This window comes from Setaria viridis, chromosome 4 (genome assembly GCF_005286985.2).
Source record: "Setaria viridis chromosome 4, Setaria_viridis_v4.0, whole genome shotgun sequence".
Taxonomy (NCBI): Eukaryota; Viridiplantae; Streptophyta; class Magnoliopsida; order Poales; family Poaceae; genus Setaria; species Setaria viridis.
Genome location: NC_048266.2, coordinates 6945362 through 6957454, shown reverse-complemented (window position 1 = coordinate 6957454; position 12093 = coordinate 6945362).

The following is a 12093-nucleotide window of genomic DNA, read 5'->3' as shown; positions in this document are numbered from 1 at the left end:
AATCCGTACCGCTGAATTCCTTGTCCTTCTGGTGACTGTGTCCAGAATCTTGACGGGTACCTCCTGATATCGCAGATCTTTCTGCAAATCTATGGTTTCCACCGGTATTTGCTCTTCTGGTACTCTCAGGCATTTTCTCAGCTGGGATACATGGAACACCGGGTGGATATCCGACATTTCTTCGGGCAACTGGATACGGTAGGCTACCGCTCCAATTCTCTTTAGCACCTTGTATGGTCCGATATACCGAGGGGCCAGCTTTCCTTGCACTTGGAACCTCCGGGTACCTCGGATCGGAGAGACCTTAAGGTACACGAAGTCCCCCTCACTGAAAATTAACTCTCGTCTCCTTTTATCTGAGTAGCTCTTCTGTCTAGACTGTGCTGCCTTCAACTTCTCTCGTATTTCAGCTACTCGTTCTTCTGCTTCCTTGATAAAGGCAGGTCCTATCAGGGTGCGCTCTCCCACTTCTGACCACATCAATGGGGTCCTGCACTTTCTTCCATAGAGAGCCTCAAACGGTGACATGCCTAAGCTGGCTTGGTAACTGTTGTTGTATGAGAACTCTGCATATGGTAGACTCTGCTCCCAATCCTTGCCATAAGTAAGGACACATGCCCTCAACATGTCTTCCATGATCTGATTTACTCTCTCTGTTTGGCCATCGGTCTGGGGGTGATAAGCTGAACTAAAGTCCAGTTTGGTGCCCATAGCCTTATGAAGACTCTTCCAGAATCTAGAGGTAAATTAGGTCCCCCTATCCGAAACAATTCTGCTAGGTACACCATGCAACTTCACTATGTTGTCCACATAGAGCCGAGCTAGCTTTTCTCCACCATAGGTGGTCCGTACGGGCAAGTAGTGGGCAACCTTAGTGAGTCGGTCCACTATCACCCATATGGAGTCATTCCCTTTCTGAGTCCTGGGCAATCCCACTACAAAATCCATGCCAATCTCGTCCCATTTCCAAACTGGAATGGGTAGTGGTTGCAGTAACCCAGATGGCTTCTGATGTTTGGCCTTAACTCTTTGGCAAATATCGCAGTGAGCGACGAACTGGGCTATGTCCGCTTTCATCCCGTTCCACCAGTACTTTTGTTTTAAGTCCATGTACATCTTGGTGGATCCCGGGTGGATGGAATATGCTGAGTTATGGACCTCATCCATGATGGTTTGCCGGAATTCACCTTCCTTGGGTACACAAATCCTATTCTTGTACCACAAGGTTCCCTTTTCATCCACTCGGAAGTCTGGGGCTTTATTTTCTCCGGTTTGCCTGCGAATCCTCACCAGGTCCGGGTCCGAGCCTTGGGCCTCTCGGATTCTTTCTTCTAGGGTGGGCTGAACACTTAGCTTGCGGCTGGTATCCTGAGGAATGATATGCACATTTAATCAGGCCATTTCCTCTTGTAAGTGGGGGTCCTTAGGTCCGATCTGCCCATAGGATTTCCTGCTTAATGCATCCGCTACCACATTGGCCTTACCGGGGTGGTAGTGAATTTCCAGATTATAGTCCTTGACCAATTCTAACCATCTTCTTTGCCTTAGATTCAGATCTGGTTGGGTGAACATGTATTTTAGGCTCTTGTGGTCAGTGTAAATCTCACACTTATTCCCGATCAAGTAATGTCTCCAGATCTTGAGGGCATGCACTACGGCTGCAAATTCCAAGTCATGGGTGGGGTAATTTTGTTCATGGGGCTTAAGTTGACGGGAGGCATAAGCCACTACCTTTCCATCCTGCATCAGGACACACCCTAACCCTTGGCGAGAAGCGTCACAATAAATGACGAAGTCCCGCTGGATATCCGGTAGGGTTAACACTGGGGCGGTCGTTAATCTTCCCTTCAGTTCCTGAAAACTCCTCTCACATGCCTCGGTCCAACTGAATTTCTTATCCTTCCTGAGTAGCTCTGTCATAGGTCGGGCTATCTTGGAGAATCCCTCAATGAACCTCCGATAATACCCAGCTAAACCAAGAAAACTCCTGATTTCACTAACATTGGTGGGTTGCTGCCAGTTGGAGACGGCTTCCACCTTCTCGGGGTCGACTGCTACTCCTTCTGCAGTCAAGATGTGTCCAAGAAATGCCACCTTCTCTAGCCAAAATTCACATTTACTGAATTTAGCATAAAGTCGGTGGGCTCTCAATTTCTCCAGCACTACTCGCAGATGTTGCTCATGCTCTTGGACACTCTTGGAGTAGATAAGTATGTCGTCGATAAAGACCACGACAAACTTGTCTAACTCTTCCATAAACACCTTATTCATGAGATTCATGAAATAAGCAGGGGCATTGGTCAGTCCAAAGGACATCACTGTGAATTCAAACTGGCCATACCTGGTAACAAAAGCTGTCTTCGGGATATCACTTTCCTTAATCTTGAGCTGGTGGTACCCTGATCTCAAATCTATTTTGGAGAAATACTTGGCCCCCTTTAACTGGTCAAATAGGTCATCTATTCTGGGAAGGGGGTATTTATTCTTGATAGTGACCTCATTTAGTGCGCGATAATCCACGCACATCCTCATGCTTCCATCTTTCTTCTTGACAAAGAGCACTGGGGCTCCCCACGGGGATGAGCTGGGTCTGATAAAGCCACTCTGCTGCAGTTCACCTAGCTGTTTCTTCAGCTCTGCTAACTCAGATGCTGCCATTCTATAGGGTCTCTTGGCTATAGGGGAGGTTCCAGGGATAAGGTCGATCACAAACTCTATATCCCTATCCGGGGGCATTCCAGGTAGTTCCTCAGGAAAACATCCGGGTATTCACTCACTACCGGAACTCCTTCTATGGCTGTGGCTTCCATGTTAAAAACCATTGGGTCAGGCCCACTTCCCCGGGTGTGGCAGGTTACCTGCACGCCATCCTGATTAATTAGGCGCACTACCTTATCAGCACATCCTATGTGTCCATCATGTAGGCTTAACCAATCCATTCCAAGGATCACATCTATTCCTTTAGACTTAAGTACTACTAGATCGGCTAGGAATTCTACCCCATTTAAATTGATCCTTACCCGGGAACAACCTAGTCGACACTGGATGTCGGCTCCAGGCGTCCGGGTTATTAGGGGTACCTTTAGTAGTACTGTAGGTATGTGGTGCTTATCCACAAAGCTTGATGATATAAATGAATGTGATGCTCCAGAATCGAAGAGTACTGTTGCCAATACTGAGCTGACTAGAAACTCACCGAGTACAACGCCCTGAGCTTCCTGAGCCTCTTGCGCGCTGATGTGGTTGACGCGGGCTCGTCCAAACGACTGCTGGGGCTGCCTCATCTGCTGGCTGTTGTTGTTGTTGTTGTGGCCGGGGTTGTTGCTGCGGACGGGAACACGGTTGGCTCCTGACACTGCTGCCCTTGGCCCAGTCACTGCGTTGGAGAAGGCTGACGCAGCTGGCTTGTTGGTGTAGGGGCAGTTGGCAATGAAGTGCCCTGGCTCACGGCAGTTGAAGCATGCCCTGCCGTTGTTGGTGACCTGACTGGCGCTGTTCTGTGGGACCTTGATAGGGTTCTGGCTTCTGAATGGGGCATTGGTCTGATGAGAACCGGAGGCTTAAGACTGGGTCCTGTACTGCATGGGAGCTTGGGACCTGGGCATGGGGTAACCAAAGCTTCTTGGTTTCTGGAACCTGTCCTGCTGGTGGGTCTTGCTGTCCAGGAACCGGCGCTTGTTGTCTCTCCTTTCATCTGCCTTGGCCCTCTCAGTCAGAATGGCCATGTTCATCAGGGTGTTGAAGTCAGGGTAAATCTGAGGGGTAAGCAGGGTCCTCAGTTCTGCGTTCAAGCCCTTCTTGAACATGTCTTGCTTCTTCTCATCCTTGTCTACCTCTTCTGGAGCATAGCGGGCCAACTCCATGAACTGATAGGTGTACTCTTCCACAGACTTGTTGCCCTGGCGCAGTTCACGGAATTCATCCGCCTTGCGCTTCATGGTAGCTGCAGGAATGTGATAGCGGCGGAACTCTGTCACAAACTCATCCCATGTGATAGTGGAGGCATCCTGGGCGGCCGTGCAGTAGTTCTCCCACCAAGCTAAAGCAGTCCCAGTGAGCTGGTGTGCAGCCAGGAGAATCTTGTCCCTGCTCTCACAGCCGAATGGCTCTAGCTTCCTCTTAATGACCCGCAGCCAGTCATCCGCGTCCAGGGGGTTGATGGACCCGCCAAAAGTGGGTGGCTTGGTGCGGAGGAAGTCTGTCAGCTTCTCATTCATACCCTGTCCACGGGGTCTCTGGCGAGTGATGGCATTGGCCAAGGCTTCCAGCAGAAGGGTCTGGTTGTTCATGACTTGTACCAGGTCAATGACCGGTGGGGGCGGTGGCTCCTGTGCTCCCACTTGACTTTCCCCCCTACCCTCGGGCTGATTCACCTCCTGCTCCTCATGGTGCACTATTGGTGGTGGTCCCTGCCTTTCCTGTTGTCTTTCTGCACTGGGAGTGGCACGTGCTTGACTCGGGGAGGTCCTGGTGGCACGCTTGGGAGGCATCTGCAGATTGAGTGAACCTTCATGAGACTTGGATTTGGATATTAAGGTGATGTTTAGTTAATTATTTCGAATTTTCGAAGAGACAGAATCCACCTCCTGTCGACAAGCACACAGACTAACAAACAACAAGCATAAATGATTTTATTATTTTGCCGGGGCGGTACAACACTTGGGGTAGGGCCAAAACACGTGCTACACGACCGGTACAACGACACAACTGGGGGGGTACAAGTCTAGACTCGGGACAGCTTCTGGAGTGCAACTCTGGACCACGGACCATGACGACTCCACTCCCTCGGGCAAACTCTGGCTGGACACTCTACTCGCGGGACGAATCTGCACACTGCGCGGAGTGGTCTTCTGGCGGAATCAGGAGGGCCAGCACCTCATCTCTCAAGGTCTCACCCGTGGGAGGGAGCTCATTGGCCACCTCAGAGTCCCTTTCCGAAGGCGGTGGTGCTGGCGTGGCATCGGGGCTCTTCCGCTTCCCGGACCCCTGGGCAACAGGAACTCCATCCAATACTGGGGCCTCGTCGTCCTCCACGATCCGCATCTTCCTCCGCGTGCGGTCCGAGCGGTGGGCTTCCTTCAGGGCCTGTGCGTGCCGGTCCTCGGCCTCTTTGAGGGCCTCGATGGCGAGGGCCTCATTGCTTTGGGCGGCCGCGGCTCGGGCCTCAGCTGCTGCCAATCTCACCTGGAGCCTCCTCACCATAATCTCGGCGTCCTCGGCTCTACGGATCTGCTGCTTCAAATGAGCGGCCTGCTCATCGCAGAGTTCATCCAAAGTGAGAAGGTAGGCAGCCATATGGAGCACGGTGGGGTCATCCTCGCGCTGCCCACGTCCTTCCAAAGTCCTCACCCGGGCCAGCCAAACCGGGCGGTTCTTCTTGACAGGCGGGTAGAACTTCATCGGTGTGCGTCCGATGTGCCGCTCGTAGATCTGGCACAGGTAGCGCAGGGCTTTCCGAGCTGCCGCCTGGTAAGTGTCTTTCCGCTGGAAACCAGTGGCAGACACATTCCAAGGCTGAATGTCGGGGAAGCGGCTGCTCCTGCCCACAAAGATGGTCATCTCGCACCGGAGAGTCCCACGGTCCTCATACTCCCTGCTGGAGTACTCCGGGCGCTCGTAAATTCCGAGGCGGTCCATGCAGGCGAACAGCAACCTGGGAAAACCGGGCTCCTCCAGGCAGTGGCTGTTGGTCCATCCATCTTCGGCCATCTGGAAAGAATCGGGGTGTAAATCAGTTTTGCAATTGAGCAGGGGTAGCAAGAAATTTTGGTAAATCATTTAATTTGGTCAAAAAGGCTCTTCCGGTCCTAATGGTTACGTCCTACGGCCAACGACGGCTCTGATACCACCTGAAGCGTCCCCACATAAGTAGAGACTAAATGTGATCCAAATTATCAGTCCCAGGAGGCTGATAACACATTTATTCAACAGATAGTTCAGAAACCGTACAACTCCCGAAGGAGCGGGCGGGCAAGCCACACCCAGAGCAAGACTAAGGCAATAACAACACAAATCCAAGTTGCAGTCCAGTCGGACTCCGGGCTGCAATCGGAGCTAAGCGTCAGCGGAAGCATCCTGCAAAAGGGCCAACACCACAGGCAGCGTTGGGTGCAGACGCAACCTCCTACTCGAAGTCCTCGGCGACGAAGTCCGGATCCTCCTCTGAAGTAACAACACAAGGGTGAGTACAAAAGTACTCAGCAAGTCCAACCCCATCCACGGAGGGGGGATACAACAGAGTATGCACAAGAATAATCAAGGAATAAGCTGGGGTTTATTTGCAGTAAAGCTGAATTTTAGACACATGCAAGGTTCCATTTCAAAGAAGTTTCCTGAAAACATTTTAGTACACAATATATATCAAGTGGGGTTGATCCTACACAAAGAATCCAAGTTTTATCGCTACCGGACTCCCCGTCCGCCGTAGCGCACGGCACATCTGCCGGACACTCCCAAAATTCCACGCACCCACACACGCAGTAAAAATACCAGTCATCCTCAAAAGCTAGTTGTGTGACCGGGCCGTAACTCGTCCAATGCCGTGGATACGGCTACCCGGATAGGTTTTAACTCTGCAGAGGTTGTACACTTTTCCCACAAGTAGGGTACCGTATCGCGAACACCTTAGTGTCGGTACGGATCCTAACAAAGCCATTACCCACCTTAGCCAACACTGACTAGTCATCGCGAGAGCGCTCAAGGGGTTAGCAACCCATCCACGGGGCCGTAACCGGGACCTAAGTCACCAAGAGCTTAGTCCTTTTCCAAGGCCTCCCGTTGCTCACCAGCACACCTGAAGCCTAGTAGTTTAGCTAGTGGGATTTATGCTAAGCCGTTGCCCATACAACGGTCGAGTGGTTGTACGATGAGGGAATTAGGCAGGATGACACATCAACTCGGTCCTTAGCCATGACAAGATGGATATCTCCCACACTGCTCAACCACTGAGGTACGAGCCTATCAATCCGGAGTTCCACACAGGAAACATCCATCCATCTCATCCACCACCTCTCTTAACACCCGAAAACCCAACTCCTCAGTTAAACATACTCACACGTTAATTTTCGAGTAAACAGGTGCAGTCATGTTTGAATTTGGATAATGAGTTCCTAAGCATTCTTAGCAGTATTTATCATCTAAACAGAGCAACTCATATTTAGAGATAAATATGGGACAACAAGGAATAGTCATAACAATCAAGGGGTGGCTATCCAACCATGTCTTGCGATAAAACAATATGCATTTTATAAAACAGGCCAATAGGTTGTGTCTGAAAAACTGGGTATTAAAATATGCATCAAAGGGTGAGATTGGACTTGCCGTTCTCAAAGCCTTCTGGGAGCTCCTGCTCGCGGTACTGGTCCTCGGGCTCGGGCTCGCGGTCGAACTCCTCCTCGCGCTCCTCCTCGGGTACTCCGCGATCTACGGCACACACAAACGAGCACACAATAAATAAAAGGAAAAAGGGTTTTACCCGATGAGCTCCGAACAGGAAACATGAACGGAAAATAGGTAGGAAGGGTATTTTCGTGGGATTTTGATATGCCTCGGCAGAGATATATGAGAGGAGGCCGTGGTCGAGTTTGGGGTTAATCGGAGGAGGTTTGGCACATGAAATGATGGGTTAAGGGAGTATTAGGGGCTTTAAAACGGGGTTTAGGACTGAACCGCGAGAGTAAGGGCCTATCTGTAAATACCTTTGGAATGGTGGAAGGGCCTATTCGCGAATAAGGGAAACTAGTGGGCTGGATCGCGAGGAGAGGGATTTACCCCTTCTTCTTCCTGGAGACAACCAGAAACTTGAGAAGAGCAATGGCCGTTGGCGTTCTGGTGGTGGGAGTGAGGAGGGCAAGGTGCTCGTGGTGAGGGTGTGGAGGTGGAGGCTCGGCTCTCCCCTTTTATAGGCGGCGCGCGGGCGGGCGAGGGCCGGGGTGATGATGGCGGCCGGACTTTTGACCGGTGGCGTGCCGGAGTGGTGGAGCTCGTGGATGGCGTGACGGCGTGGTCGTCGAGGCCACAGGGGCGGCGACCGGTGACCGGCGACACGACGCGACGCACTGAGCCAAGCGCTAAACGCCAAGGCGCGAGCGGGCGCGGTACGGGCGACGTGACGCGGTGCGGGCGCGGCGCGGCACGGGCTCGGCGCGGCAGGGCGCGGCGGCGGCGCGGCGGGCGCGGGCGCGGCGCGGGGTGGGGCGGCGCGGCGCGGGCGCGGGCGGCGCGCAGGCGCGGGGCGGGGCAGCGCGGCGCGGGCGGCGGCGGGCGCGGGCGCGGCGCGGGGCGGGGCCTCGGCGCCCGTGCCAGGCAGGGGAGGGGGGGCCGGTGCAAGTGGGTGGGGTGCCAGGAAGTAAAAGAAGAGAGAGAAGAAAGGAAAACGAAAGGGGAGGAAGAAGGAGAAGGAAAAAGGAGAAGGAAAAGAAGGAGGAAGAAAAAGAAAGAAGGAAGAGAAAGAGAGGGAAGGGAGGGGAAAAAGATGGCGAAATTTTCAGGATTCGTCTACGCGCGGTGACGGATTGACGGGCACGCGGCGAAAATTACGGGGAGTGGAAAATGGGGAATTGACGGGTCGGGGCCATGACGGCGGGTCCGACGGATGTGAAAGGATTTGACGGAGCTCGGCGGTCGGAAAGATTTTGGAAAGTGTTTTTTAACGGGTGATTTAACCGGGTGTATTTTACGGGCGTTACAGGTCTCTTCCTCCCCTGGCCAAGAACAGAGGCGCGCGCCGGCGGTTGGAAAAACCGGGCGGCCTGGCTAACGGCGGCTCGCCGGCGGTCGAGCGGGCCGGGGCGGCGGCGCCTAGGTCAGGTGCATCCGCGCCCAGCCGCAGCTCGCCGGGAGGCGGTCCGAGTTGGCCCCTCCACGGGCGGCTGTGGCTCGGCCAGCTGCCGGCCATGGCGGCGCACGGAGACGGCGCAAGCGGTTCCCACGACTCCCCCAACAGCTCCCACACTCTCGCAGGATGCCCCTAGACCCGTCAATTGAGAAGAAATGGCTGGTTCAGAGGCTCACCTCGTGGATTTGGTGACGGTGGCCGGCGGATTAAAACAGCGGCACACCGGAGCTTGACGGCGGGGAGCTGGGAAACGGAGGGGCGTGGGGCGTCGAGGAGGAGCTGGCGGAACCTTGGGTGGGTGGAATCGCAAAGAGGAGCGGCGGCGTGGGTGAATCGGCCGGCGGCGTGCGCTGGCTTGCTTGAGCTCGGCTCCCGGCGGTAAAAAGGCGGCGGTTAACTGGATGAGGGCGAGGCGATAGCGATGCAATTTTACCGTGCATGACATCCAGCTTAGCTCGTGGTAGGCGGCGTGGCGCGAACGTGGCCGTCGCGCTGGCCGGCATGCGCGAGAGCCGGCGGCAGCACGGCACTGCCTGTCGCCTCTGTTCGTGCTGTTTTTTCTTTCTTCCTTTCAAAACGACCGGTTCATGCCTCCATTGCTCAAGATATTCCATCTCAACTCGTAGAACTCCTTTAAGCAAACTTGTAGAGTAGTCCATGTACTCCATTTGATAGATTAACCTCTAACCGAAATAAGCACCCTAAGATCGAGATTTTGAAGCTCAAAGTTTCTGTCAGCATGTACTGTTACTGAACATTCAGTTTCGACAGTTCTAAATATGGTCATTTACCCTTCTTTGGCACCAATTTCAGTAGCCCAAATGTATTCCATATAGGCCAACCACTCACCATTTGTGTTCTACAACTAATAAGGATTCCATTTTGCACCAGAAACCATATAACTTTTACACTAGATTTTTCTGAAATTAGCTCCAAACATTGCTAACCAATGCTGTTTTCCAGACTTAGAATTATTTCAGCAAGGATCTCGAAATCTGCTCATTTGCTGAATTTTGGCTCCAATTTGAATTCAAACCTTCCACTTTCTCTTGGACAACAACAATTCATTTACCTTCTCCATAGTCCATATTTCACTAATGTCCAAAAATATCTGCTCACTTTTAAGGAAATTTCTCCAGAAATTGGTTCTAAAGTCATGTACTCAATACCATTTTCAGACTTAACCAAATTCCAGCAAAGCCGCCTCTTGTGACAAAGTTTCAACTTTAGGCCTCCATTTGAAATGGTTCCCTCTACTATTCCTGATCAACAACACCCAAATTTAGGAGTCCAAAGTTCATACTTCAACATGGTATAGTTTTCCTGATTTACTTATTTGAGAAATTTATCAGAATTCAATTTCCAAAATGGACTCTGAGGCTGTTTTTCTGATTTCTTGTTTTCGGACGGTGAACAGTAAATGTAGTTTTTCATTTCCTTCTCTGATTTCTTTTGAGTGTTTAGGATCAAATATTATTCCAAATTTTTGACCCTTAAGTTCTAATCATCTTTACACTTCTATTCTACATTTTTGCCAAATTTTTCTGAATTTCAAATTCAAAATTCAAAATTCAGCCAAATTTGACCCGAATTTGATTTTCGGTCAATTTCTTTTTCCTTTCTTCTTGAATTACTTCCAATTCATCCAAATCACTTAAATGACTAAAATGGCAGCTGTTACAAAAAGCGTGCGGTGGATTCTGCGGTAACGTGGCCGGCTGAGCGATCAGCATCTGGTGGCGTAGCGAACCGGCCGCCTCATCGTATAGTATTATCGGCACCGCACCCCAGAGCGCCTTAGCAGTATCTGCCCCCCTGCCAATTTCTGACATGGCAGGCTGATACTGTGGAACCGTCGGCCGGATGGCCGATTGGAATGGTGCCTGGATCGGGGGGCTTCCGTAGCCGGCCGATTGATCTAGCACGGCTGCTGTCGACGGTGCCCCCCAAGGCACTGAGTTTGATGGCAATGATTGCGCAGATGAAATCTGAGGAGGCTGAGGTGGCGCTTGTGATTGGAAGCATGGTGTGCCGTTGTATCCTGGGTGCACTGGCGGCAAAGAAACGCTGGGTCCTCCATGTTGGGTTTGCATCGGCTAAGGAGCCGAGTGAGATGTGCTTGGAAAACTCCTGACTGGGGCCGTAATGGGTGGGGCGTATGCTAGCCCCTGATATCCTTGAGATATGCCATTGGCCAGGGAGCTGATGACGGCATTGTATACCGTGTTGGTTATCACCGGGGATTGGTCGATGAAAGCCTGATAGACGGACTGCTGAACCATATTGGACATTTTGTCCGAATCCTCAGTGATGGTGATCTGACGGGGAGTTGGGAAAGGAGCTTTCTTGATGGTTTCCCCGCTCCTGGTACGACTGAAAGATTGTAGGCATGTTTTTCTGTATTGTTCCACTTGCTTTGCCAACTCTTCTTTCTGGTCGTCCTTGAGGTCTGCTTCCGTCACTTCGATGACGTTGTCTTCGGAGATTTCGGCAGCTTTCGACATGGTAGAGGTTGAAAGTGGTCCCACCGGGCGTGCCAAAAGTGTGTTGGCACTAAAAAGTCAGCCGATTGACCCTTAGCGTCGGACACACGACCTGGGAGAATCTGCTTAACTCCTGTTCGGGTGATCGCCCTGGTGCGGTTCGCGCGGCGTGCCAGCCAATCTGACCTGTTGATTGGCAAGGAGTAAAACGTGTCAAATTCCAGGAGTTGCGATCGGCTAAAGTTCCGATCTCGAGGAGCGTATCGGTGAATCGGCCGATTTGCTATAAAAAAGATAATCGGCTATGATACAGCCGACAACCACGTAGCAATTATGAAGAAAACTACTAGAATAAACTAGATAACGCTACAAGAGCAACACTTGAAATAGATCTAATCGGCTATATATGAAAATAATAAATAAAGAATAATAATAATAAAGCCGATAGCTCAAACCTCAAGCTGGATAACTGGTGATAAAATTAGAACTACAGGTAAAACCTATAATCTAGTAAATATCGATAACTGGTGAATAAATCTAAACGAAACGACAGCGATGCGCCCGAAGTTAAAGCTTAGATATTACTCGATAAATGGAACTTACAGAATCAGCCGGAGATCGTGTCGATGCAACCCTGCCAACCCATACGAACTCGTGAAAGAAGAAAAGTATTGGCGAAGTCGCCGACTTGAAAGTAAAGTACGATATTTTCATTTTTCCTTCACAATATATACTGCACAGATGGACAAAATATGCAAAGAGATGATTTTATAT